This window comes from Hyla sarda, chromosome 9 (genome assembly GCF_029499605.1).
Source record: "Hyla sarda isolate aHylSar1 chromosome 9, aHylSar1.hap1, whole genome shotgun sequence".
In the NCBI taxonomy this organism is placed as follows: Eukaryota; Metazoa; Chordata; class Amphibia; order Anura; family Hylidae; genus Hyla; species Hyla sarda.
In genome coordinates, this window is record NC_079197.1 from 152,897,221 (window position 1) to 152,922,577 (window position 25,357).

Sequence of the window (25,357 nt, forward strand, 5' to 3'; positions counted from 1 at the left end):
GAGAGGGTTCAAAGACGGCCAACCAGGGTAATACGGGGAATGGGAGGACTATAGTACCCAGAAAGATTATCAGAATTAGGGTTATTTAGTTTAGATAAAAGAAGGCTTAGGGGAGACCTAATAACTATATATAAATATATCAGGGGACAGTACAGAGATCTCTCCCATGATTTATTTATACCCAGGACTGTATCTATAACAAGGGGGCATCCTCTACGTCTAGAGGAAAGAAGGTTTCTACACCAGCACAGACGGGGGTTCTTTACTGTAAGAGCAGTGAGACTGTGGAACTCTATGCCTGAGAAGGTGGTCATGGGGAACTCTGTAAAAGAATTCAAAAGGGGTCTGGATGCATTTTTGGAGAATAATAACATCGCTGGTTATGTATACTAGATTTATAGGGACAGAACGTTGATCCAGGGATTTATTCTGATGCCATATTTGGAGTTGGGAAGGAATTTTTACCTCTAGTATGAGGTTTTTTTTGCCTTCCTCTGGATCAACTCAGAAGAGACACATTAGGGTTATAGGTTGAACTTGATGGACTCTGGTCTTTTTTCAACCTCATGAACTATGTTACAAGATGATTGATGGTGGTCCGACCAAGTGGGGGCTAGAGAGGGAAAAGTTACGCTCTGTTTTGGAGATGTGAATAAAAAAGGAGCACAAAACCGGGCACTGCAAGCGGGAAAAATAAATGGAAAAAAGCAAACAAATGTATCTGTAGTAATGGGGGTGGGATGTGATGTAGAACAACGTGCTATGTGATACTCACGTCCAGCAAGGTAACGCAGACTTCAATGGAAAGAAAGCAGAAAAAGCGGAGCACACACCTGGATATCTTGCTTGTGATGATTTATTCAGCGAAAACCAACTGATGCCAATATCCCGACACCCCTAGACCAAGCAGAGCTGGAGCGGCAGGATCTATTCACCTGGACGACCACGCAGTTTCACGCCCACGGGCGTTTCCTCATTGACATGAATGGAGGGGGCGGGGCTGTGACATCACAATCACAGCCTCTGGCTCCCAGCGTTCAGAATAAAATGTTCAGAACGACGCTAGAGCACCGGAGTACCCCTTTAAGGCATTCAGAGAAAACTGTTGCACGCTGTATGAATATATATATATATATATATATATATATATATATATATATGCAGTGATTCATTGATTTTTTATTTATGAAAAAAGCCATTACACAGAATTAATATTCAGCCACAGTCTCTTAGCTCCATGTTGTGTCACTATCAGTACCGACCACCGAATAATATATCTCCACCCAAGGCAGGAGAACGTTCCCGCATCGGCCGGGGCTGAAAGGATAGGGAAGACAATAAAAACATTTGTACAGCTTGGAAAAACATGTATTAGTCATAGAGAAAAAAACGGCACCTAACAGCTATTAATATATTATATATGGATGTGTTAAAGACTGCCGCCGGGACTCTCTAAGGAGAATACTGGAATATTTATACTTTTGCTCTGAAGAGCTAGAACCTTTTTAGGACAGTGTGTATGCAAATAGACAACATAATTTACATTTAAAGGTACACTCAATGTATTCCTTGTGATGGGACAAATAGGACATGCATAGCACAGGAACACTATGAGAGAAACACTATGTCATGTACCATTCCCTCAGTTAGTTGGACGCATTTGATTTATTATTGTGAGCTGTGTAACACACACATTTCAGTAGACTGGAACACTGATGATAGTGGATCCACTGGACATGTGTGGTAGATGACTCAGACCGGGAGCAGAGTCTAAGGTGCCGCTGGTTTTCACCAGAGCCCGCCACAAAGCGGGATGGACTTGCTGCGGCAGGCGGCACCCAGGTCACTACCCCTGGCACGGCTTGACCACACAGGCGGCTGAGGAGATTCGGGGCACAGATGGGATAAGGCAACTCATGGTCTGGATAGCAGGAGGTCAGGGCTGGCAGCAATGTAGCATAGTCAGGAACATAGCAAATAGTCAGTAGGCAGGAGGCACAAGGTCAGGTCACGGAGCAAGGGTATGATACACGGCAAGGCAATACACAGGAATGCTTTCTCTAAGGCTCTAGGGCAACAAAGATCCAGCAGGGAAGTGTGGGAGGTGTGGGAGGTGGAAGCACCCTGGTTGGGAAACAATGTTCTAATCAGTATGTTTAGATCACTGGTTTCCACAGAGGGAGACATGACGTCACCCACGCCCCCTCGTGACATCACAACACATCCCCTCCATTCATGTCTATGGGAGGGGGCACGACAGCCGTGATGGCACGTCTTCCAACGCGGGAACCCAGCACTCCAAATATACTGTTTACAATGCCGGATGCTGCACAGAGATTGCGGAGGGTCCCAGCAGCAGGACCCCTGTGATCAGACATCTTATGTCCTATCCTTTGGATAAGGGATTAGATGACTAGGGCCAGAGTACCCCTCTAATGGCCAATCTCTCACAATCCCAGTCAAACAGACTCCTTATACTAGTCCCAGCTAACTACATATAGTCACCTAGCATCTGGGGTGAACTTTCTAGCTGCCGTGTAACCAAAGCACCCAGACGCAACAGCAAGTTATAGTAACATACTATCACAAAAAAAAAGAATACAAATACACACCCAACCAGGTCTGCAATGTCTCCAGTCAGTAAAAGACATAACTGGTTAAAATACATATAGTCAATTACAATTCACATCAAACTTAGCTTTTTCTATGGTTAAGAAAGTTTCAAGTAGCACTTCTATTTATAATAATAATAATATAAATATATATATATTTATGCAAATTTAACATAAAAGCTTATGGAGATATTGAACTACTTGTATAAGTGAAGAACTGTAAGAGCAAATGAGTTCTATAGGATTCTTCCGAGGGAAACCATATATTCCTATAAACTATAAATAGGAAGCGACGGACTCTTTACGACCGCAGTGTGGATAAGAAATGACAATGCAGACCCCTGGCTATATTTGGATGCTGCCACCCTCCTCTTGTCTCTGTCTCTGTCCAGCCATGGTCTTTGGACCGACAATGAGCCTCCGGATTTTACTGTAGGAGGTGATTAGAGCAAATGAAAAAAAACAAAAAAGCTATCTGCAGATCTATGGGAAAATGGACAGCAGTCTCAGCCATAGATCACTAAGTCTCGCTCCGAACATAAAAACAATTGAGCATTAAAAAAAAAAAAGGAAGCCACTTACGAGAATAGCCGGGCCTGATATTACATTGCTTTATTATTTTGCATTAGGTCTGTGGTTATATCCACGGTGAGTGAAATAGGTAGACATGGTAGGCCTTACCTTCAGCATGGGAACGTATATGGAGGGACAAATATGTATTACTTTAGGACACCAATAAGGTGAATAGGGAGTTCCTTAAAACATACCTGTCATATCACAGAAAAAATATAATTCTATATGTTACTTTCTAGGTCATGCAGATGATTAACACATCTTATTTGTGTGTCTAGCTTCTGTATTTAGCTCACAAATCCCTCTGTTCTGCTGCTCACTCATGCTGACATTCACTGCTCAGGAAGGGGTGTGTCTGAGGGAAGCGCTGAGCCCTCCCTCACTCACCATGCATTCACTTCCTCCCTGAGTCTGCTGTGCTGGGTCTCTTCATCCAATCACTGCAGGCTGCTCTATAACCCCCTCCTCTCTGTTTACATGCTGCAGTATGATAGGACAGGAGTGAGCACAGAGGAATGCTAGTCCTGTCCTCACTTTCTGGACTTAGTCTCTGCCTGTGCTTCAGCTGGGACAAAGATGATGCTGCAGCCGGACAGGATTATATTCTGGATGGTATGGGGACCCCTAGTGTTATTTTTTTTTTTTTTTTTTTTTTTTTATAAGCCATGATTCCTATAAAAGGAGATATTTGTTTTATACAACATGTACAACATGTCATTTTCTTAAAAAAGAAACACCCATTTAAAGAAACACACCACAGTTACTATCACTAGTCACACAGCGCCATTTGTTTTATTCCAGCACACCTGCATCTATTCATTTTATTACTCTAACTTGATCACCATTTTGACTCTAAGTCATGGATCAGCTGACTTCTTGTTAACTATAGGATATCATCACCTACCATATCCCTTCCTGCTAGCCCCCAGACCCCTTCCCACCCAAGCCTATACACTGCTGTGGCTATTTTAATGGGATGAGGATACAGTAGTTATAAGTCCCCTGAGGCAGTGTTCATACATTGCGTTTTTTGCTGTGTTGTTTGCCATAATTTTTCCAACATTGCGGCAAAAATAGTGATTCTTTACTGCAAGTGGACTTCATGTTTTTGGAAGTGGAGAAATGGGCTGCCCTGTGCTTAATATCAAGAGAAGTCGAATCATCACATGACCAAAACAGAAAAGTAAGATAGGTTTCCACTCAATGACGAGGATCATGGGAAGATCCCGAAAAACTGGAGGGGATGTCAATTCATTTATCTGCTGCCAGACTGATAGTAATCTCTCTTGCTGTCCAAGCTCAAATTTTTCGGTATGCGTCCTGCCACCCGTGCTCCCTCAAGTAATGTTTTATGATTGTTCCATGGAAAATCACTCTTTTAAGTTGCCACACGGCCCCTATTCTTCCCCACCGATTTTTCACATTATATTCCATGCTCCATATTTCCCAATAGTGAACTTCAAAATGCCAGATCCACTTGGCGTTTTTCATTTTGGCATTTTTTTTTTTAGCCTTTGGGCATTTTTCAGCTCTTTTGGGCTCAGAGGCTGGTTTTCAAAAATGTCTTCAAATTCAGAGTATGGTGCTTTTTTCAGGAAAATCTTGGCGTCTTCTTCCCATAGAAGTCTATGGGAGTGAACAAAACGGCAAGAAAAATGCCATCTGAGTTTTAACTTTGGCATTTTTTCAGGCGGTTTTAATTCTTTTTTTGGACTTTGGCGATCCAAAAAAGTGATGGCGATACCTTTTTTTGTAAAATTTTGTAGGGTACCATTAAAAAATTAATTTAAAAAAAGATACAGTAGTAATGGAAAAAATAGTATTTAATGAAATTTATAACAACATTCTTTTAAATTAATTTTTAAACAGGGATCAATCTATGTGGGTGGGCAGAGAAGTAAAAATCTATCCAGCAATATAAAAAATGTAGAAAGGGGCCATTTAATTATAAAAATATTATATTTTTTATAATTCATTTTGTAAAACTTATTAGTAATGTATTTTATTTATGTGCATACAAGTAGAAGTAAGGATAGCACTCACCACCTCTGGAAATCGTGGAATGTTTTCTTTATTGCATGTGAATCATAAAGTGGCAGTGTGCAATGGAAGACATGATTCGCAGCGAGCGAGGACGCCGGGGCGCTCCAGGCACTGATGACAGCTGTTTCGTAAGAAACTCCTACTTCTTCAGATATTTTAATGTGTTTTTATTAAAATGTGTTTTTTTTATTTACTTTTTTAACTTTTTTTTTTTTAGATTTTTTAGGTAGTACTACTACTCCAAGCTTGGAACAGACTGTTCCCTAATGGGAGTAGTAGTACCTGTACTATTTGACAGATTGCAGTAGATGTCACTTCTGACACCCGCTGCGATCCTTCAGTATAAGCTATAGAAGCCGGCCACCAGCCGCACTTCTCTGCTCCACTGCCCGGGACTATGCTCCTTCACTTCTCTTCTCTTCACTTCACAGATTCATATTTCCCGCTGAGAGCTGTGATTGGCCAGATAGTGTTGGCCACTCACAGCTATCAGCGGATAACCTCACATCACAGTGGAGTATAGTGCCCGGCAGGGGACCAGATAAGTGCGGCTGCCGCCTGCTTCTATAGCTTATACCAGAGGATCGCAGCGGTTGTCAGGAGTGACACCCGCTGTGATCTGACCTTAACTGCAGGTACTACTACTCCCAACATGGAGCACATTCTGCTTCATGCTGGGAGCTGCACCTACATTAATAAACAGATCACAATGGGTGTCAGAAGTGACACCAGGGCCATATGTTTATTAGTACAGATACTGTGGTGGCCCAGTTCGGAAGATGTTGCCCCGAACCCATGCTGCCCTGTCAGACAGTCTCCATCAGTGTCCCCAGGGCCCCTTGCACCTGTTTCCCCCTTGTACAAATGTTCACCAGTATATTGTATTGTATTATAAAATGTGTTGGATCTTTAAGAGTTATGTCATGTCATTGTTACCCAGGAGGTATCAGTGACCAGGTGATCCCAAGAGTGACCTATGGGCTCCCTATGAGCCCTGGGTGGAGCTTCTATCTCTTGGAGCTTAGAGCTCTTGCTTCCTGCTGAGGTTCAGTGCTGTCGCCTAGTGTGTGTGTCCAGAGTATTGGAGGCCTCAGAGTCCAGTCCTGCAGCCACCATAAAGTCAAATAAGCTGAAGTCACAGCTTTATGAGTCAAGTCAGTCCCTGTCATCTGTCAAGTCAGCGACGTCTGCATTCAGTTGTCCAGTCCTACTGCAAGTCACAGAAAGCCCTTAAGGTCTCTGCATCACTGGTCACCTCCTTGGGCCCTGGCTGAACTATCGTTGTCTGTAACTTGGTGTCAGAGTCTTTATTGCTCCTGTGCCTAGCCCAGGATCCAGCAGTATACCTTCGGGAGGTTTTAGGCTAAACCACGCCCTGGCGTCATGAATACAAGGGGTTAATGCCATTTGCACCTAGGATAACAACATCTGCCCTCATCACACCCCGCTACCACAATACTACAGCTCCCAGCATGGAGTAGAGTGTGCTTCATGTTGGAAGCAGTAGTGCCTGCAGTAAGGGACAGATCGCAACAAGGGTCACTCCTGATATGTGTTGCGATCGTCCTGATGTGAATTTTGGGACTAAGCTGTGCTCACTACTACAGAACCGGGGGAACAGTTGATGCTGAGCAGTAGATATAGGTCATATATCTACTGCCCAGCAAGAACTTACAGTATACACATTGCTGGCTAACTTAACCCCATGCTCAGCTGTGTGCTATGCACCAGCCCAACATGGAAAGAGTTAACTTACACTGCTGGACAGTGTAGGTTAACCCTTTGGGCAGTATACACTATATACAGCTATCTATAGATAGCTGTATATTGGGTATACAGAAGACAGAAGTTCCCTTACCTCCCTCCAGTCCCGGCTGGGTCCGTGTAGCTCCGCCGCTAGTGATGACATCATTAGAGGCGGAGCTACAGCCGGGAGCCAGGCTGGTAAGGGTGTGAGGCTCTGATCACACTATACAAAAACGGAAAATGTGAACAGAGCCTTCTGCCAGTGTCTTTCCAGGCAGGGAGACTCCAGCTGTTGCTAAACTACAACTCCCAGCATGCACAGACAGCCAAAGGCTGTCTGGGTATGCTGGGAGTTGTATTTTTGCAACAATTGGAGGCTCCCTTTTTGGGAAGACATTGCAATGTGCATAATCTCCCCAGTGGAGAGCGCCAAAAATTTCCTAACCAATTTTTTTTTTTTTTCGTTTCAGATGCGTGTATGCAGAGGATTACAACAGATTCGAAGGACTACTGCGGATCAACTGGATTTTATTTCTTTTAATAAAATGGCTAACGAGGGCTGTGGGGGAGTGTTTCCAATGTGTCTTTTTCATTGAATTTTCAGGCTTAGTAGTGGAAGCAGTCTTATTGACAGAATCCATTACTACCCACAGAGTGGTACCTGCCACAGGGGACAAAACTGGCTATTTCCACACACCAGGGAAACGCCAGAAAAGACGCCAGAAAAACGGCCAAAACGCATTAAAAAGCTGTGGCAGTTTTTCCTGGCGTTTTTGCTGGTGGGAAAAAATCTCAGTGGAATCCTAGCCTTAAAGGGGTACTCCAGTGGAAAACATTTTTTTTTTTTAAACAGATTTGTAAATTATGGTAGAAAAAAAACACATGGCCGCACGTCCACAATTTTGTATTATGATCTATTTGCTTCTCAGCACAATTTCAAAAACTAACAGGTTGTTTGTACCTTTTGATCAAAACATATATACTATGCCCACTCGCCACGTCAAGGCCACCTATTGAGAGTGGGTCCCTAACGTCCCTAGAATAAAATGGTGTAGCACTGGGCGGCGCCCACCACCACCTCGACACCAGTGTCCACAGGGGAACGACCCACTGGCAGAGCGGCCCCAGCGCCAGCCAAACCAGTCTCTGGGCCGCACCCCCCGCAGACACGGCGCCGCGGCAGCAACAGACGCCGCACAGTACCACACCAGTGTGAACAAGGTGTAATGGCTCACTTACCATGTGCTCCCAGTCAGACTGGGAGACTGCTAGAAAATGAAAGGGCCCAGGTGTAGCTGTCTGCTACTTATATAGGGTTGGGCTGAGGGGGTGGGGAGGAGTGCAGGCCAAGTGGAACAAAAAAAAAGGAGGGGATAGAATACACAATGTGAATCCTGGTGAATCCTTTTCTACCAGGATTCACATTGTGTATTCTATCCCCTCCTTTTTTTTTTTTTTTTTTGTTCCACTTGGCCTGCACTCCTCCCCACCCCCTCAGCCCAACCCTATATAGGTAGCAGACAGCTACACCTGGGCCCTTTCATTTTCTAGCAGTCTCCCAGTCTGGCTGTGCGGCAGCCGTTGCTGCCGCGGCGCTGTGTCTATGGGGGGTGCGGCCCAGAGACTGGTTTGGGTGGCGCTGGGGCCGCTCTGCCAGTGAGTCGTTCCCCCTGTGAACACTGGTGTCGCGGTGGTGGTGGGTGCTACACCATTTTATGCTAGGGACATTAGGGACCCACTCTCAATAGGTGGCCTTGACATGGCGAGTGGGCTTTGTACCTTTTGATCAAAACATATATACTAACAACCTGTTAGTTCTTGAAATTGTGCTGAGAAGCAATTAGATCATAATACAAAATTGTGGATGTGCGGCCATGTCTGTTTTTTTCTACCAGGATTCACAGATTTGTAAATGACTTCTATTAAAAAATCTAAATCCTTCCAGTACTTATCAGCTGCTGTATGATCTACAGGAAGTTCTTTTCTTTTGGAATTTTCCTTTCTGTCTAACCATAGTGCTCTCTGCTGACACCTCTGTCCATGTTAGGAACTGTGCAGAGCAGGAGAGGTTTGTTATGGGGATTTGCTCCTGCTCTGGACAGTTTCTAAAATGAACAAAGGTGTCAGCAGAGAGCACTGTGGCCAGACAGAAAGGAAATTCAAAAAGAAAAGAACTTCCTGTGGATCATACAGCAGCAGACAAGTACTGGAAGGAATAATATTTTTTAATAGAAGTAATTTGCCAATCTGTTTAAACTTCTGACACCAGTTGATTTAAAAAAAAGTTTTTCCAGTGGAGTTCCTATAATGGAATAGCAATGTTTTTTTTTATCTGATACATTTGTCCACTACTACTTTGTCTACCCCTCATTTCGAGACCTATGCCTGTATGGATGTATCTAATGTATCTTATCCCTAAAAATCTCTATGAATGAGAAGGATGGACAATGGACAATCTATGGACAAGTGCAGTCATGGGCACTATAAAGAGGTTACAGCCAATAACCTGCAAGGATAATGGGTTCAGACTATACCAAGAGCTCCACTTATAGTACCGTATTTTTCACCCTATAGGACGCACCAGCATATAACACGCACCCAATTTTAAAGGTGCAAAATCTAGAAAAAAAAAGATTCTGAACCCAACAGTGATCTTCAACCTGCGGACCTCCAGATGTTGCAAAACTACAACTCCCAGCATGCCCGGACAGCCGTTGGCTGTCCGGGCATGCTGGGAGTTGTAGTTTTGCAACATCTGGAGGTCCGCAGGTTGAAGACCACTGGATAGGAGGTAATACTCACCTGTCCCTGCCGCTCCGGACCCGTCACCGCTGCCCTGGATGTCGCTCCATCGCTGTCGCCGCGTCCCCGTGGTGTCCCCGACGCTCCGGAAGTCTTCTTCCCCGGGATCCACACTCTCCGTCGCCGTCATCACGTCGCTACGCACGCCACTCCTATTGGATGACGGGACGGCGTGCGCGATGACGTGATGACGTCGAAGGAGAGCGCCGGCCATACAGAGGATCCCGACCCGGAGCAGACACGGAGGAGGCAGGTAAGGTCCCTCCCGGTGTCCTGTAAGCTGTTCGTGACGCCGCAATTTCACCGCGGCGGTCCCGAACAGCCCGACTGAGCAGCCGGGTTAGTGTCACTTTCCGTTCAGATGCGGCGATCAGCTTTGATTGCCGCATCTGAAGGGTTAATACAGGGCATCACCGCGATCGGTGATTTCCTATATTAGCCGTGGGTCCTGGCCGTTGATGGCCGCAGGGACCGCCGCGATAGGTGTGTGCACTGCATTCGCCGTATAAGACGCACCAACTTTTCCCCCATTGTTTTGGGGAAGAAAAAGTGAGTCTTATACGGCGAAAAATACGGTAATTCCTGACCTTATTGTAGTTTCACACAACAAATACCTTGGTAATCCTACGACATTTTGGTCAGGTTGGACCCGCGTTAGGACTGTAGAATTCCATCGATATACATGTGGATACCATCAGTTAGTAACCCTTTACTCTACACATATAATGGCAGAAACATATTGGGGGAGATTTATCAAAATCTGTGCAGAGGAAAAGCTGCCCAGTTGTCCATAGCAACCAATCAGATCGCTTCTATCATTTTTACCAAGGCCTCTGCAAAACGAAAGAAGCGATCTGATTGGTTGCTATGGACAACTGGGCAAGTTTTCCTCTGCACAGGTTCTGATAAATCTCCCCCATTGGTCTTTACCAGAATAAGTGCACAGAACCCAGGACCCTGGATATACTGTAACTACAGGAGGAAGAGGAAATGGGAATAAATGATGCTGCCTCTCAATGGAAGGAAATCAACGGTAAATGTTAATGTCTCCTTGTCTATTGATGAGTAATAAAAATGTATTGGTAGGAGATATAAATCATGTATAGATCCTCTACAGACAGATCCTCATATGCATATTTACTCTGTGCCCATTTAATATACGCTACTTACAATGAATGTCATCCCAGCCCATTATTCATGGCATTTATCGGACATGTCCTAGGATTGGTAATTATACAGATTGTGTTGTCCAGACGTGTTCCCCAGTTATTATGTTTCCTAACTTCAGAACTTTATTTTAAAATTTGATTTTGAAATAAAAATATTTCATATTGGGTCAACCGGTTTGAAAGACAGATTTTTCCACTAGACAATGGATCACCTTGGTTTGGAGGACCTTCCGTTTCTGCTAACTATATGGACAGCATATTAATTTCAATGTGAACCATGTATTGCTTCTTTCCCCCTGTGGTGGCACTGCAAAGAACCAAAATATAGGTATCTTTTAATCCTAAAAATATTAATCCAGTACTTATTAGCTGCTGTATGCTCCAGAGGAAGTTAAAGGGGTACTCCGCCCCTAGACATCTTATTCCCTATCCAAAGGATAGGGCATAAGACGTCTGATTGCTGGGGTCCCACCGCTGGGACCTCCCTCGATCTCTCCTGCAGCCCCCCCCCCCTCCCCCAGTCATCTGCAGCACAGAGCGAAGTTTGTTCCCTGGCAGATGACTCACGATACAGGGGCTGGAAAATCATGATGTCACGGCCCCGCCCCCACGTGATATCATGCCCCGCCCACTCAATGCAAGTCTATAGGAGGGGGGTTGGTGGTCATCACGACCCCTCTCATAGACTTGCATTAAGGGGGCAGGGCGTGACATCATGAGGGGGCGGGGCCGTGGCATGACGATTCTCCGGCCCCTGTATCGTGAGTCATTAGGCACGGAGCGAACTTCGCTCTGCGCTGCAGATGACTGGAAGAGGGGGGATGCCGAAGAGATTGCGGGGGTTTCCAGTGGCGGGACCACCGCGATCAGACATCTCATCCCCTATCCTTTGGATAGGGGATAAGATGTCAAAGGTCGGAGTACCCCTTTGAGTTGTTCTTTTCTGTCTGACCACAGTGCTCTCTACTGCCACCTCTGTCCATGTCAGGAACTGTCCAGAGCAGGAGAAGTTTGCTATGGGGATTTGCTCCTGTTCTGGATAGTTCCTGACATGGACAGAGGTGTCAGCAGAGAGCACTGTGGTCCTGTATCTATTTGACTCCTTTTTAAATAAAAGCTAGTCCTGTGTAAATGTTGGCATACATTGAACTTCATTTACCCCTGCACACAGTAGCTCTCTTAAGAACCCAATGCAGGTATAAGGCAGCACACCGAGTAGTGTTCAAATAAAGTGCAGTTTAATGTCCCATATCCAGATACAACGTTTCGGCAGTATCACACTGCCTTTCTCAAGCCTTTCTCTTAAGAACCCCCTATTTTTATACTCTCCATTTTGCTAGAACACACAGCAGCTGATAAGTACTGGAATGATTAAGATTTTTTAATAAAAGAAATTTACAAATCTGTTTACCTTTCTGGAGCCAGTTGATCTAAAAAAAATTGTTTTCCACTGGAGTACCCCTTTAACCCCCTAACTCCTTTAGGACTCAAAACAATCTTAATTTTTGCACTTTTGTTTTTCCTCCTCACCTTCTAAAAATCATAACGCGTTCAATTTTTTCAACTACAGACCCATATAAGCGCTTATTTTTTGAGTCACCAATAGTACTTTGTAATGACATTACTTATATTATGACATAATCTGCGGCAAAAAAAAAATGTGAGGGGTGAAACTAAAAAAGAAAAAACGCCATTTTGCAACTTTTTAGGGCTTCCATTTCTGCGTAGTGCACTTTTCGGTAAAAATGACACCTTATTTTAATTCTGTAGGTCTATACGGTTACAAGAATACCCAATTTATGTAGGTTTTATTTATTTTACTATTTTAAAAAAATTATAACTACATGCACCAAAATTTGTATGTTTAAAATTGTCATATTCTGAACCCCATAACTTTTTTTATTTTTCCACATACAGGGCTGTCTGAGGGCTCAATTTTTGTGCTGTCATCTGTAGTTTTTATCAATACCATTTTTAGTTTTGATGGGACTTTTTGATTGCTTTTTATTAATAATTTTATGGTATACGAAGCGTGTACGCCATCGGCCGTGAGGTTTAGCTAACCTTATATTTTAATAGTTCAGACATTTACACACGCGGCGGTACCACATATGATTATTTTATATTTAATTACATTATTTTAAAAAATAGGAAAACGTTGGTGATTCAAACTTTTATTAGGGGCGGGGTCTTATTCACATGTATTCTCTTGCTAAAAAAAAAAATAAAAATTTTAACTTTTTTTTTCGGTTCCACAGGGGGCTATACCATGCAATCTTCTGATTGCATACACTGATCACTGCTATGCCATAGCATAGCACTGATCAGAGTTATCGGCACTCTGCTGCTCCAGCCTGCTGAGCAGGCTTGGAGCAGTAGATCGCCGATCGCACCACCAGGAGGCACATGAGGACCCCCCTGTCGTCTAGTAAGCTGATCGGGACATCACAATTCTTTCGCGATAGTCCTGATCAGCTTTGCTGAGCTTGCCGTGATAGTTTTACTTTCACTTTAGACGCTGCGATCAACTTTGATTGCAGCGTCTAAAGGGTTAATGCCAGGCATTGGCCCGATCGGTGGTGACCAGCATTAACCGTGAGTCCTGACTGCTCATAGCAACCGGGACCCACGGGGTTTAACCAGTTCTTCCCTCGGTTTAAAACGGGACACAGGACATACAGGTACGCCCTGAGTCCTTAAAGCGTACCCGTCAGATCCAACAATTTTTTATATATATATTACTCAGTACCTAATCCTGACCATGTACATCTAATTTTTATGTGTCTAGCACCTTTATTTATTTTTTTATTACACTTTTTATTTATCTCACTAGTCTGAATTCCTCTCAAATTGAGGGGGCGTGGCCTCACTGTGCAGGTCTCCGCCCCCTCCCTCAGTATGCTGTCTGCTCACATCTCCCCTAGCATTAGAAAAACTACAACTCCCAGCTTGTCCTCACTGACAGTAGCGGGACACAAGCTGACAGTGGGAGGATTTTTCCTCCAGCTCTGAGCCCTGCACTCACAGCTGTCAATCAAGGAAGTGTGTCCATGACATAGGTGATGATGCATGGACACAGCAGGACTAGTATGTGTCCAGGCAGGGGGGGGGGCAGTTGTTTGACTGGCTTTTTCAGTATCAAATACAGAAAATTGCAAAACCTATTTGTTTTGCATGCTTTATAACATCCAAGTACATACATTTAAAATCAAGTAAAATACATATATAATTTGCAGACACAGCTGCAAATCTGCGGCCACTGAGGCACAGAAAATAAGGGGTGGTCCGGTGGGACTCGAATGCTACCATAAACGTGACTATAGTAATATAGAAAGACACCTACAACAAGTGCCCAAAAGGAAAATGACAATAATATAATGATATAGGGTGATAAAAAATAGATTCCCCCAAAAAACACAGTGGTCAGCTAAGCGTTAAAGTAGGTGTGTATAAAACAATCAAGAAAGTCACTGCAAGGAGTACCAAGCACAAATAATGCAATAAACAAGTATAGTTACCAATAGACAGAGTGACACACATTCACCAGACCACCCTCACCCAACGTTTCACCAATGAGGCTTCTTCCAGGGCGTAATCAGGGTGACTGGGTGGCTAGGTTTTATTTGGGTAATTGACCAATTATGGCATTAGATGATGGTCATGTGGTCTAGCTAAGAATCCAATCACTTCCGGGCTTACCTATGTATCAGGGCGGGACGTGGGCGCTAGGGGATTAATTAGGCCACACATAGCACATAGGATGCAGTGCAGCTTGAGACATTACATCACTAGTCAGGTGTTGAAAGGGAGGGTGGGATGGAGATCATTCTCCACGGGGCTGCAGGGAATTGTAGTATCAAGCACAACACACATGGATGGGAGCCTAGCTGCGCTGCAATGGTGGGGTGGCTGATGTGTGGGAGGGAGGAAAGTGACCTCACTGTTACAAACAAGGGATCATGGGACTTGTAGTTGGAGGGAGGGAACTTCAATAGGAACTAGCCATTTCACAAAAAGAAAGTAGCAGCATTATGGGGGACTTACAACACAGCCATTTAGCCCCAAGATAAGCCCAGATCCTTCCTAAGCATGTCTATTACTGTCTTGCAGGTAAGTACTAAAGTCACCTGATGGTGGACAAGCCTTTTAATCCTGTGTTGCACTGGTTCCCTTATTACAACTTTTATAACCAATGGTTAAGGCAATAGATGGAGAGCAGGTCTGTGACTTATACTAATATATGGTAAGTGGTGCTTTACTATGTACAGGGGATATGTAAAGTAGAAGAGAAGCGCAAGAATTAGACTCGACTAAAATGTCAAAGGTCAAACGCAATCATTTTTACCAAATGCCTTTCGAGTATTTGGAAATCATTTGACGCTGAATAATTAAAAGCCAGTTTGCAGTAAACATATAAAAAATTGATACCTATAAAGCGAAATGACTTTTTAGCTTAGTCGATTTTTATGCAAAGTTGCTAAAATGCTTGACCTGTCTTAAAGAGTGTACATACCGAGGACGGTGATCTTCAGCCGAGCCCCCGGCCGTGATAATATGAATGTTTATGAGAAAGAACCCGCTCATTTGTAAATAGCCCCCTGTTAGATACACGGGGTCACACGACGTAATCTAAAATAGATAAGGTACATACGCACGGAGGAAGCAAAAGGTGAGGAGGTGGAGCTCTAATCTGGGTACACTTTACACTAAAGATGGAACAATCCTAGTTGGGACTAATTAAGCCGCATAGTTGATGTCGGATTTGGCATCCGATTTCTTTCCTGAATACAGATATAAATGTGTTTTTTATATAATGCCAAAGGCTGTCCGGGCTTGCTGGGAGTTGCAGTTTTGCAACAGCTGGAGACACACTGTTAGGGAAACACTGCCCTAAAGGAAACGTCCAGCATTACAAACATCTGGTAAAAGGGGTACCTTTTTTTTTTTTTTTTTTTTTTTAAATCAACTAGCGCCAAAAAGTTAAAACAGTTTTGTAAATTACTTCTCTATGAAAATCTTAACCCTTTCCGTACTTATCAGCTGCTGTATACTCCAGAGGAAGTTGTGTAGTTCTTTCCAGTCTGACCATGGTGCTCTCTGCTGACACTCTTTTTTATTATAAAAGTACAAAACACAAAACAAGTTAATTTCACTGTAACAAAATTAACAAAACTGAACATAACAACAAACTATTCATCTCAAAATAACAACTTAAACCTTCTTAACCGGCCAGCCCAGATAAACCAAAAATAAATAAATAAATCATTACCTACTATAGTCCAACACACACACACACACACACACATACCTAATGAACATAAATAAAGCTTTCCTCGCTGGGATCAAAAACTAAAAATATCCAAACTAGGAAACATAACCACACTGCCCACCCCCCCCTAATAACAAGACAAAAAAAAAAAAAAATGGCTAGCTGCCGTAACAAAAATAATCCAACTTGGATAACAAAATATATATTCTTTTTTTATACATCTATATTTTTTTTCCTTTTTTTATATACTATATATATATATATATATATATATATATATATATATATATATACATACATACATACACATATCCACATACATACACATACACACATACATACATATATACATACACACATTTTTTCTTTTTTTTTTCTTTTTTGTTTTTTAACTTCCCCTACCCTCCAACCCCCCCCCCCCCACCCCCCCCCACCCCCACCCAAACACACATACATATACCCACAAACTAAAACTAATCCACAATGGGACACAAACATAAACATAAACACAGACATAAATATAGTGTACTCTTAACACAATGCTATAATAACTGAAAACTGGTCCGACTGCCTTTCTCACAAAATAATTATGACATTATATAAAAAAAAAAAAAAAATTAAAAATTTAAAATTATACAGAATATACATAACAAACAACTTAATAACACAGAAAAACAACCAACCTATACTAAACTATCCCATCACCCACCACTCCCTCTGGACATGAGTCAGAGTCCATAGGTCACAGTTTTTGTCCACAACTGACCCATACCGGACCCCCAAAATAGTACCCACTGCAACAGTCCAGTCCTGGGTACACACCACCACCACCCCCCAAAAACCCCCCACCCAACCTAAAATACACCCCTACCCACCTAATGTAAACAGACCAATATATACAAAACAATATATACATATTCTACAACAAAGCAATATTAACAATACAATACACAAAAACCACAAGGCCCAAGTTTGGTTGCCTGCAAGCCCTTTACAATCCATCCATAGAAAACAAAACAAAAGGCTAAGGTGACATGCATAGCCCCCCACCAGGAAGAAGGATGGCAATCCTGATAAAATTAAATTGAAATTCCTCTCCCTTTCAACCTCTAACCCTATCACTATCCCTTCATGAAACTGACCCTATACTCACCCTAAGATATATACACTATCCCTGGCCAAAATAAGGTACTTCACCTTAAGGGCCTAGTACCTAGGGCACATCAAAAGAAAAACCTCTCCATAGGAGAGAAGCCCTACTGGTACCAAGACTGCCATACTCCAAAGACCTAATCTTCCCAAGGTCACCGGTGATATTCCTACAGACCTCCACCTCGGAGAGGATTTTCTGTTGGGTTGACACTAAACACCGTGCGTTCCACGTGTAGTACCTAACCACTAAACTAACTAAGAATAAAGTGCCCCGGTCTCGGCCACCCAGGGACCTGAATGCCCCATAAGCCCACTCCGGATAGGTAAGGCCGGCAAGTTGACTCCCGCCGATGAAAGCGCCCACCCGGTTGTAAACCCCTATATTAAAGGGACAATGAAGCAGGAAGTGGTCCATGCTTTCCAGCGTATCCCCGCACTCTTCTCGGGGACATCCCCGGTCATCAGAGTTCCTACACTTCAGGTTGTCCCTTACATATAGCTTCCCCTGAAAGCAGCGCCAGGCCAAGTCCCAAAACTTCTGGGGGATCCTTTTCATGTTCAAAAGATACAACCCCACCCTCAGATCCCGACCTGGGCAGTCCCTGAGCGCCAGAGGCTTCTGTAAGTGGGTCAACAGAACCCGTTTGTCAAGGAACTGCCTTGACTGGGTCCTGATCTCCCACACTCCCAGACCCCACCGACGTATCGCCTTCAGAGTCGGGGTAGCGTAAGCCGGAAGATATCCATGGGGCGTACGGAGGTCCTTCACTCGCCCTCCTCTCTCCCATTCCTGGAAGAAAGGCCGAAACCATTCCCTGCAGGAGAGTACCCACGGAGAAGCCCTCTCTGACCAGAGGTTTGCGATGTTGGCTTTCAAGAAGGTGTTCGTAAAGAACACCACAGGGTTTACCATAGATAAACCCCCTAGTCTCCTCGTGCGGTACGTAACCTCCCTCTTGACTAGGTTCATCCTGTTCCCCCATAACAGTTGGAAAAACAGGCTGTAGATCCTAGTGTAGTAAGCCTCTGGCAAGATACATACGCTGCCCAGATAGATAAACAAGGGGAGCAGGTACGATTTGATCAGGTGTACCCTTTCCCTGGGGGTCATAGACCAACCCTTCCACTGGTCCACCTTCTGAGCGGCATCCTGGAGCTTACCATCCCAGTTTTTGGTGGGATAATCATCCTGGCCGAATGTGATGCCTAAGACTTTTGCTGATTCTTGGGGCCCTGAGAGGGTGTCCGGGAGATCAAACGTGGGATCCCCCCCTCCCAGCCAGAGACTCTCACACTTATCCCGGTTGATCTTAGACCCGGATGCCTCCGAGTAGCAGTCCACCTCCGACATCACCACATTGATCTCCTCTCTCGAGGAGACGAAAATAGTGACATCGTCAGCGTACGCCACCACTCTCTGGGTGACAGCCGGCTCCGCCAGACTCATCCCGACTCCCGCCAACGGCCCACAATCTACCCTCCGGACGAAGGGATCGATTGCGAACACATATAAAAGCGGGCTCAAAGGACAACCCTGACGGACTCCGGATCCCACCTCAAAAGAGCGGCCAGACCACCCGTTCACCAGCGGGAAACTCTCTGCCCCTGCATACAAGATCTTAAGCCAATTAACAAAAGTAGTTGATAAGCCATATCTCAGGAGGACGGACCAGAGGTACTCGTGGTTCACCCGATCAAATGCTTTGGACTGATCCAAGGACAGCAAGTACCCCTTCCAAAGACCTGCACTACTCCGCTCCACTGCCTCCCTGACACTAAGGACAGTACTTAAGGTGCTTCGGCCTGGAACAGAGCAGTGCTGGGCCCCCGAAAGGAGCCGGGGTGCAAACTTCACCAGCCGATTAAACACTATCTTAGCCAGAAGCTTCCTGTCCGCATTGAGAAGAGCTATGGGCCTCCAATTCTCAATACGGCTAGGATCTTTACCCTTTGACAGAAGAATCAGGGCTGACCTCCTCATTGACTTTGGCAGAGTGCCCGAGGAGAAACACTCATTGAATACCTCAGTCAAGAGGGGAGCTAAAGACTCCTTAAAGGTCCTGTACCACTCGGATGTTAAGCCATCCGGACCTGGCGACTTCTTAGGGGCGAGCCCCTCGATCGCCAATCTCACTTCCTCTTCCCTGATTTCTTCTGCCAAAACATCAAGAGAAGGGTCTACCCCTGGCTCAGGAATGGTTTCAGCCAGGAAAGCCGACATCCTGTCTCGATCTAGATCCTTCCTCCCCAAGAGGTGCGAGTAGAAGGATCTGACGACCTCCAAGATCCCTGATCTGGACCGATTCAGAGATCCTGTACTATCAATCAGTCCTGAAATGACTTTACTACTCACTGACATCTTACAGTTTCTGTAAGGGTCGGGCGAGCGGTACTTCCCGAAATCCCTCTCAAAAACCAAAGATGCGTGCCTATCGTACTGACACCTCATCAGCAAGGATTTCACTCTGGAGATATCCTCCCGGCTACCTCCAGTCGAGACAAGGAGCTCGAGTTTCCTCCTCAGACCCTGATACAGGCGGTACCTGTTCAGGGACCTGAGGCTCGAGAGCTGGCGGAAGAACCCCGCAACCCGCTTCTTGAATATCTTCCACCACTCTGACTTACTACTACAAAGGCCCAGTAAAGGTACCTGACTCTGAAGAAAATCCTCAAAGGACTGTCTTATCTCCGCTTCCTCCAGGAGGGACGAATTCAGCTTCCAATAACCTTTTCCCATCCGGGGGGTCTCTGAAACATTCAGGGAAAACAAAATCATACAGTGATCGGAGAACTCCACCTCAACCACGGACACTGCGGAAGAAACGGCTTCCTCCTTTAAATAAAACCTATCTATCCTAGACCTGCGACTACCTTGATGATAGGTGAAACCCGCGTGGCCCGAGGGGCTCCGGATGTGGGCGTCCTCTAAGCGAGCTTCTCTAGTTATGCTAATCAGTGCCACACTATCACAAGTCAGCGGACTATTGGAGCCTCTCCTATCTTGGGACCTCGTGACATTATTGAAGTCCCCTCCAAAGATCACTTGCCGACTTGTAAAAAGAAAGGGCTTAATCCTCATAAAGAGATCTTTACGGCCCCGCTTAGTTTGCGGGGCGTAGATGTTAATGAGCCGAAGCTCTTGTCCCTTCATGAAGACATCTAAGATCAGGCACCTCCCCATTTCTAATTCAATAACCCGTCGGCATTCAACAGGAGCGGTAAAAAGGACCGCCACCCCACTATACGGCTCAGCCGCAAGAGACCAGTGGGAGGGACCGCGCCTCCACTCTCTTCTGGCTTTTACCAGAGAGGCTAGATCTGACAACCTGGTCTCTTGTAAAAAGAAAATATCGGCTTCAACACGGCCGAGAAAATCAAAGGCTGCGAATTTAGCCGTATCTGACTTTATGCTGGCACAGTTAATAGATGCCAGCGTCAATGGGGTGAGTGCCGCCATACAGGGTGATTAAATTAGACGGCCACACCCTTTACTTTTTCTTTCCCTTCTTTTTAGCCCCCTCATCCCCCGAAGAAGATGAGAGGGCCGGACCACTCTTAGTTCTTCTTTTTGATTCAGTTTGGTCCATTTGATCCCCGTCTACGTCTGGCCCTGGTCTAGCCCTGCCCTCCAAGGAAGGAGCCTTAATAGGACAGGGCCCAGTTCCCCCCAGAGGCTCCTTCTCCCTAGGCACCCCGCCCTCACCTTCCCCCTCCAAGGAGGGGGAGGAGATGGTATCGAGGACGAGGTACTGGTTTGACAGGTCAATCAGAGGGGGGGCAATCAGGCTTCCGTTTTGGACCTGGCCCGTAGTACAGGGAACAGAGGGCTCTGACCTCTTCTTTCTCCCTTTCCTTTTGCCCTTGTCTTTCTTTTTAGGCCTCTCTCCACTCTCCTCATCCACACTTTCATAGTGGGAGGAATCGGAAGTGCCGGCCATATTGCCCTCCTTTTTGCGCAGTCTCCTGACCTCCTCATCCAGCACGTCCTCCTCCAGGGCTTCAGTGGTTACAGGGCCAGCTTCAGGAGCAGGGGCCGGAGCTACCCCCGCCACCTGGGCACTCTCCAGCTCCCTACTCCTCCTCCGATTTTCCTCCCGCCTTAGTTTGGCGGGGCCCTTTTTCCTCCTCACTAGCCCTGTTGCGCCCCCATCCCTGCCCGTGCCCTCCCCAGCTGAGGCAACTTCACAGCTCTCCTCAGCCGGAGCGGCCGCTGCACGGGCGAAGGCGCTAGGACAACGGCTGAAAGGGTGTCCGAGGACACCACACAGGTGGCACCGGATCTGCCTACAGGATGCGGCCAGATGACCCACCCCACCACACAAAGCGCAGACCTGCACAGTACAGGCTGCGCTAAAGTGGGTGGGGCTGCCACACCTGTGACAGACCTTAGGCTGCCCCTGGTAGAAGACCTGGATCCTATCACGTCCAAGGAAGGCGGCTGACGGAATGTGGGCAACTGTACTCCCTGAACGCTTGAGTTTGACGGAAAACGTCCAAGCCCCGGACCAGATCCCGTGCTCATCTAAGTTTTTCTTGGGCATGTCCGTCACATCCCCATACCGACCAAGCCAGGTCATGATGTCATAACAAGAAAGCGACTCGTTACGGGTCAAAACGGTCACTTTCTTGACAGAGTTCTGACGGGAAATCGCCTTTACGGCGAAATCCCGCCAGCCGGGCTCGTTCTTCGCCACTTCGTAGTTCGACCAGAAGAGTTCAAGACCCTCTGGCCGAACGCAACTGACGTCAAACTCAGACGAACCATAGGGGTGAATCAGGGCAAAGATGTCATTCGCCCTGAATTCCATCTGAAGGAGGAGCTCAACCACTTTTGCGCGAGGTGGGCACGCATCCTCGCCCCTCCAAATCAGACGGACCACATTCCTACGGTTATTGTCCTGCCCGGGTGTCGGGAGGGACCAGACCACATCCCCATTTCTCTCTCGAAAAGCCCCCAAACCATGCCTCTCTATCCAGAAAGACAGGTCGACCTCACCCCTTCCCTCTACCTGGATCGACCTGTCACCCCTGCGTAGAGCCTCCAGGAGGCGCTGTTGCAAATGGCCCCCAGGGCCGGACGGAGACGGGGACCCCCCTGAACCCCCGGCAGCGACATTAGCATAGCTCCTGGGAGCAGTCACTGCCGGGGGGGCAGCCGGACCAGACCCAGAGCCAGAACCACTTACAACACCATTCACACCACAACTCTCAACCTCTTTATTTCCAGCCATACTATTACCACTCCCATCAACATTCACTCCACTGACACTCCCACATACATTCATCTCACCCACAACACTACTACACCCATCAATATCACATCCTACATTCTTGTCCTGACTAACAAATTCTGGGCTGGCTGGGACTTGTAGTATGGCTGGCTTTAGTAAAGCCCTTTGTGCTGGCTTAGCCGCTGCTGGGGTCGACGCCGATGGCTTCTCCTTCATGGCTGCTATCACATCCTGATTCTGGGACTGCCCCACCGGGCGCACCCCAGCTCCTCCCACAGCGCCAGCACCTGCTTCACCCGACTTCACAGGCTCTGTGGATAATCCCGGCGCCCGGACACTCCCCCCCCTCACAGGGGAGTGCCTTGCAGTGCCGGTAATGCCCACAGTACTCGGGGAACCGCCCCCCGAGCACCCAGGGGCATAACTCGCACTGCCCACCATGAGCCCATCCTGCCCCTCCCTACCGGCAGGATGGGTGGGCTTCACATCTATTGCGTCTGCAGCTTTTACTGACGCCATGCTGTATCCCCCATGCTGGCTCCGTTCCACCACAGAAACGGAGTCTGGCAGTTTAGAGGACCCAGCAGCCTGAACCAGCTTTGCAGCTGGCCCAGACTGCTGGAAAGGACGGAACACATAATGCACAGTTTCCTGGGTCTTCTGTTTTTTTGCCTTTCTTTTTACTAATGTGTCATCACACTGGTCATCACCAAATGTAAAATTCTGGAGGTGGGCTGGGGACTCCTGCATCACTATAGCCCTCAGCAATCCCCCAGCCTCACTCTCCACATCATCATCCTCACTATCGCTTAGCGGTAGTGCCACCTGAGCCGGCTCTATGTAGCTGTCCTGAGTCTTAGTGGTCTGGGTGTCACAGGGAGTAGGGTCAGGCAATACATCATCCTCCACAACCTGTACACTTTCCTCCAACTTCTTCTCCTCCACCTCCTCCTCCTCCTTTACACCAACACCACCATCCTCTCTTTCTTCACCGCCACTACTCTCCCCATCATCCACCTCCACCTTACCTGGGGATTTCATGGCGGCAAACCGATCCCGGTTCTCCATCTTCTCCCTGAAGAGACCGCTTCCCTCCAGGATCTCTGCTCTCCTCTCCTCCATCTTTGCAATGTCTTTCTTCAGGGCTGCAATCCTCTTTTTCAGTTCCAGTTTATTCTTTTTGGACCCAGAGCACGCCAGATTCTGGGCTCCACGCAGGTCCTCTCTCATCAACCTAAGCTCCCTACCGCAGCGGTCGTATTCCGCAAACCGTGCGGTCATGCGGGAGCAGTAGGTCTCGCTGGACTCTTCGGGCCCTCTCTCAGCCCACAACTCAATACTTTGCCTCCTCGCCTTCCTTCCACTGGATCTCTGGCTGGCACCCATTGCCGGAGGAGCCGAGCCTGCATTGCTGCAGACTCTGCCAGATCTTCTTCCTCCGGCCGGAAAAATGGCTGTCGCTGTTTTCTCTCCACCCCCCGCCAGCCTGGAAGAACGGGGAGTGGAGGCCAGGGGCTCCATGCAGGGAAAACTCTCCCAAGGAGCCTGCCACACCCCTGGGAAAGGTTGGTGAATCACCTGCTCTGCCTCTGGAACTCTGGAGAAACACAAAAAGGGACACACCCAAAGCTGCTTCACACACAACTGCTCCTGGCTACTGTGTTCCACAGGAAGCGCTCTCTGCTGACACCTCTGTCCATGTTAGGAACTGTCCAGAGCAGGAGCGAATCCCCATAGCAAACCTCTCCTGCTCTGGACAGTTTCTGAGATGGACAGAGGTGTCAGCAGAGAGCACTGGGGTCAGACTGGAAAGAACTACACAACTTCCTCTGTTGCAGCTGATAAGTACTGGAAGGCTTAAGATTTTTGTATAGAAGTAATTTACAAATCTGTGCCATCATGCCATTACCCATTGTTCCGTCATGCCACGCCCCCTCCATTTATGTCCATGCGTCACGCCCCCTCCCATAGACATGAATGGAGGGGGCGGGGCGTCATGCCTCCCGCTGCAGGAACACAATGTTTTAAACACTGTTTAGAATGCCGGGTGCGACACGAGTACTGCACAGACCCCCTTTGGATAGGGGATAAGATGTCTGTGGGCAGAGTACCCCTTTAAGGACAGATTCAGTCTGTTCCTCCATCAGTTTCCTTTGGACCATTAATCTTACGTTCCATCAGGTGCAGCCATAAAGGGATTCACTTCAGGCAAGATGAAAAAAAAACAAAAAAGAAAATGTTTCCCCGAAGGTGCCATTAAGTAGCAGAATTAGCGATTAGAGGCAGCAAGAAAGTAGAAAAATATTTATAAACAAAGAACCTGCTGTAACGTCTGTTGGGAAAGCATTTGTATCCAATCTTTTAACAGGCCTCATTAAATATGCATAGCTCCAATTGCTGGGTATACGTCCTTATTAAGACGTGACATCAGCCTTTGGGCACATGGGTATTTGTGAGCTTCACGCAAAATGTCACATCGGTCGCCCTACTTACACCTTCCGATACGTGCCAACAGATAAAGCAATAAGGCATCTCAGGAGATCGCTAATGAAGGATTAAAGGAAATTGATTTTGTGCACATTAAAGAAGTCGTTCATCACATTAGTCACAACGACATGTCAACGGCAAGCGGCGGTGGCCAAATCTCAAACGCTACAATTTTTCGGGTTTTTATAGTTTTCTAAGATTGTATGTTAAGTCAAGCCCTAGTTTGGAAGCCCTTCAACGCTTATATTAGGTCCAGCAGAAGCTAAGTCTATT